This window comes from Vombatus ursinus, unplaced genomic scaffold (genome assembly GCF_900497805.2).
Source record: "Vombatus ursinus unplaced genomic scaffold, bare-nosed wombat genome assembly UNPS02014864.1, whole genome shotgun sequence".
Lineage (NCBI taxonomy): Eukaryota > Metazoa > Chordata > Mammalia > Diprotodontia > Vombatidae > Vombatus > Vombatus ursinus.
Genome location: NW_020954642.1, coordinates 10,807,252 through 10,812,371, shown reverse-complemented (window position 1 = coordinate 10,812,371; position 5,120 = coordinate 10,807,252).

The window sequence follows — 5,120 nt, the reverse complement described above, 5'->3', positions numbered from 1 at the left end:
TATCTATCTATCTATCTATCTATCTATCTATCTATCTATCTATCTATTTATTTACTAGGCAATGGGGTTAAGTGACTTGCCCAGGGTCACATAGCTAGTAAGTGTCAAGTGTCTGAGGACAGATTTGAACTCAGGTCCTCCTGACTCCAAGGCTGGAACTCTATCCACTGCACCACCTAGCAGCCCCAGAGGTTACCTTTTGATATGACAGGGCCTCTAAAGATCTCAAAGGAACATTTTCTTTTCAGCGTTTAAAAACAAACAAAAAATCCTGTCAGAGGAATAATCAATTAATTTCATATACATTTATGAAAACTATATTATGAAATTCACCCATTTCATTCACCTAGCATGAAAAGCAGTGAGATGTGAGTAACACATGTTTACATTTTAAGATACCATAGCATAACAATTAGTAAACAGGCTCCCCAAACTGTCCATTTGAAGTAACACTTTTTACAATGCACATACCCTCGTAAGTCACAAGATGCTGACAACACAATATGCCAGCTGCCAAAGGAGAAACTGATGAAAAAGCAGTAATTCTGAATTTTAATATAATATAAACCATGTCAGCAACATTTGTGAATAGCAGCTGCCAGGATTTCAGTCGAACTTGAATGGATAATGTTATTTTTATGTTCGGCTCTCTTCTCATGAATTAAACTTTTTCCTCTTTCTTTTTTTTTTCTCTCATTCAATAAGCTATAGATTTTAAACAAAAAAATGATGACACAATGGTGTGAATAATAACAATAACACATTTCTAGAGTGCTTTAAGATATACATAATATTCTTCTTACAACTTTTCTTGGCATAATTACTAACTCCATTTTATGGATGAGGAAACTGAGGCTCAGAAAAGTAAAGTGATATGCCTGTGGTCATATGATTAATAAAACTCAGAGGTAATGTCTGAACCTAAACTCTTTCTAGGCTCTCTCTTCCAAAGGTTGGTTTGGCTCATTCAACCCCGCCTGAAACCACATTAGTAAGTCTGAACGGTTTGCTGAAAGGGCAGTTACATGCCTATAATTCACTTTCAGAATCCTGAGGTTGTTCCTGGTATGAGGGGAGATATATGTCACCTTTTAGACCCCATGAATGTGCTTCATGTTTCAAAAAATCCAACAAGATGACACCTTACCTCTTAAACATGAAATATTTTTAACAGAAAGCAAAGTATTAATAATAATAAAATAACATAACAGTTGACCCATAAACCCAGGTAACACTCTACCACCATTGCACATAGTACTTGTTGAGAAGCGTAGGTAAAGACTTGTGGAAATTTAGCAGCGAACCATATGAGTAGGGAAACCTGTGCTTCTAGGGTAACTCGCAATCTGAGACTGAGTCCTTGATATCTTGCTATCTTTAAGGAAAAGTATGCATCATTCATTTCCTGTCAAGTAGTACTACTCCCTTTATGAACCTCTCCAATCCCCTTTTGGACAATTATTTGTCAATTATACTATAATAAAGATTCCTTCTGTATATCAGTTGGATATACAGATAGCCACTGAGGTCCCTTCCACATAGAAAATTCTGTGATTCTTTGAAGTCACTTCTCTGCCACTCTTGAACTACTAATATAAGGCTAAGTTTTATTAACAAAAAACAATCATAAACCTGGGATGTTAATATTTTTAGGTCTGATCACTGACCTGAGCACTGAAAAAGTATTTTACTCTTCAATGAAAAAAAAAAAAAACTTCCCTTAATCCTGGAAAGCTAAATAAGCAGTTTTTCAAGTGTGCGGTTTTTTGAGGGGATCTTACATGCCATTGACTACTGCACAAGACTTACGAGGGTATGGGCACTGTAAAAAATGTTACTTCAAATGGACAGTTTGGGGAGCTTGTTTACTAATTGTTATGCTATGGTATCTTAACATGTAAACATGTGTTACTCATATCTCACTGCTTTTCATGCTAGGTGGATGAAGTGGGTGAATTTCATAATACAGTTTTCATAAATGTATATGAAATTAATTGATTATTCCTCTGACAGGATTTTTTGTTTGTTTTTAAGCTTTTAGAGTTCTTCCCTCTCTCAAACCATAGGTGATTGAAAGCAAGGCAGAATTTTTCCTTGTTAGCAGCAGAAGAGTCTTTTTTATCCGATCAGTTCCCAGCATCAGTGTTTTCCTCCAATAAGTTCAGTTCCCTGCATTATGTGCAGAGCCATTCTACCTCTATTCAGTTGAACTAATCAAAGCAGCTGCTCTGTTGAATTGTCAGTTCTGTCAGCTTCTCAGGTCTCTCAATTTCTGGCTTCTGCATATGGCTTCTAATGTCAATTTCTGCTTCTAACTACCTAGCTTTTCTTTACTGCTTCAAATAAAAATCTTCTCATTTGTAACAATCTACCTTAAAGTGAGAAATCCACATTTCTGTCAGATGACATACGTTTTCATTATACAATTATCCCACTGCACCCAAATAGTTCTTTAATTCAATTTTCCAGCAACAAATTCCAAATTCTAAAAAAATTATAGTAATATAAAATAGTCAATTAATTAGCTACTGAGAAGTAATGCATTGTATCTATCTTTACCATCATAAGTACTTTTGCCTCTCAATGGGGAGCTTTCACTCAAGCCCTCTCATAACTCTCTATGATTTTCCTCAAGTATTTTCATCAAAGGGGCTATGTTTCTCTTAGGTACCTCAGAAGTCTAAATCTCTCTTCAAGATGCTTTTCTTTCTGTTTCTCACATAAATATGCTTTACTTTTTCCTGCCCCTTTAAGTAAACAAACTGCATAAGAAACGGGAATTACCTTATACCAGGTTTTACAGCTCCCAAGTTCAACATGTCAGAAACTAATTATGATGATCACCAGATTCTGAACTTACAGCAGAAACCTGCATAAGAATTGTATAGAAACTTTCTTCTCCTATTGGAAATTGATACTCCATTATAAAGATGAATTACCTTCAGTTTTTCTCTTGTTTTCTAGTCAAATTCCACTTAAGCTGAATGCTATCTTGTCTAGTAGCTCAATTTCTTGAATGCCAAAGAGTAAAATAAGTTTTCAAAATGTAAGTAACAGAGTATTAAATTGTCCCATTGTTGGTGTTGTTACCAGGTATACGTCAGTATGTACCAACTAAATAAACTATATGTAGAACTTTGGAATTGACCAGAATGGTTCTCTACAGCTTGTAGTCATGTGTGGTATGCTAAAAAGAATCTTAGAAGACCTAATTTGAACACTGGCTCTGCTGTTCTGGGTAACTGGAAGGTGATAGGCAGGAAAAGTGAGGACAGGCATATCAAGTGTGACATACAGGCAAACAATGAGAAGTCTGACTTAAGTGTGTTTTCTTTCATAGAGAAGTCTACAGTAAACAAAGTATAAGGTGAGAAAGGTAAGGTGAAGTCTATTTATTTAGGGTCTTAAGAGTTAAGTAGTCAAGTGGATTTGGAGAAACAGGGTCTAGGTCCAAACCTTGGCCTTGTTATCTGCACATCACTGAATAAATCATACTGTCTCTCAGTATGATACAGTTACCTCAGTTTTACAATGAGAAATTCAGATTAGATGTTTTCTAAGTTCCCTTCTAGCTATAATTTGTGATTGAATGAATTTAGACTATTTAGTAGAAATGGAAAACATTTAAAAATTCATGATAAAAGGAATGATAAACAGTGTTATAGGAAAATTGGCTTAAAAATAGGAGCTTACAAACTTTCAAATACTTGAAGCTTTGAAAAATTTCCTTATGTACATATGAAGATAGCTAGATGTGTGTGCACACGTAGATGTATGTGTATGTGTATGTACATATACACTTTATAGAATATATCTAAATATATACATATGTGTTTATATATATTTATATCTATATGCTCACTTGGCTCTTTATCACAATCAAGTAAAAAAAAATGTTAATATTAGCCCAATTTTACAGAGGAGAAAATTGAGGTTCAGAGCCTTTAAGACTTTCCCAGTTACACAGATCTATCAAGCATCTAAAGCAATCTTTTACCCAAGCATTCCTGACTTAAAGCTAAGGTCTCTTTCCACTACACTATGCTTCCTAGATAGAGTTTTTCTTGAATAAAACTTGACTTTTCAAAATCAACAGGACTTATTTTGGGGAAAATTTGAATTTAACCTTTCAAATGGCTGATGTAGTTGTTATCATGTGATATCACATGTTATCATATTACTGGGACCTAAGTACTTGGGATTTCTTGCACGTAGAGACACTGAGATTACATACTGCCCTACAGAAGTACTTTACAAAGCAATAACTTAGTGATTGGAGAGAGTTTATGTAATTTCCAGGAGGTAGCAGGAATGTGCTGAAACTCTTGCTCATTACATGAAATAAAGGTACTAAAGAGGAAGGCCCACAGAGTTCCAACCAGTAAAGGTCATAGGTTACATGCAAAGTGACTACTTGTGTTTATCATTTCAGATTTACATTTTATATATCATTTTATGTTCCAATGTGCTTTTATAATCATTTTAGTTATTTACCTTTGCAATGCAAAATTCCCAATTTGCATCTGCAAATATCTGCTCTGCAGTACAGCTGCCCACTAGTAGGCTTAATTACCTCAGTAAAATTCATTGACATTCTAAGATATAAACTAGTTCCATAGCCATACTGTTACTGTATCTACTAATATTAAAAGTTGATGCATGAATATTTTTAAAAATATCTTTGTCTGTACCTCTTGAATATGGAGAACAAGCTTCTGGCTGTGACAGTGAATCATGGAAACAATCTGGATAAGAGTATGAATAAGTTTAAATCAATATAAAAGAACTTAAATTTGGGGGAAGCTAGGTGGTGCAGTGGATAGAGTTCTGTCCTTGGAGTCAGGAGGACCTGAGTTCAAATCCAGCCTCAGACACATAATACTTTCTAGATGTGTAACTCTGGGCAGTCACTTAACCCTGATTGCCTCACCAAAAAAGAAAAAAAAAAGAACTTAAATTAGAAGGGCACCTCCCTAATAATTCTAATGCTAATAGCTCACATTTCTATGTCACTTTACAAAGAGGTTTTCTCACATTCATCTCATCAGAAAAGGAAGGAAGGAAGGAAGGAGGGGAAGGAAGGAAGGAAGGAAGGAAGGAAGGAAGGAAGGAAGGAAGGA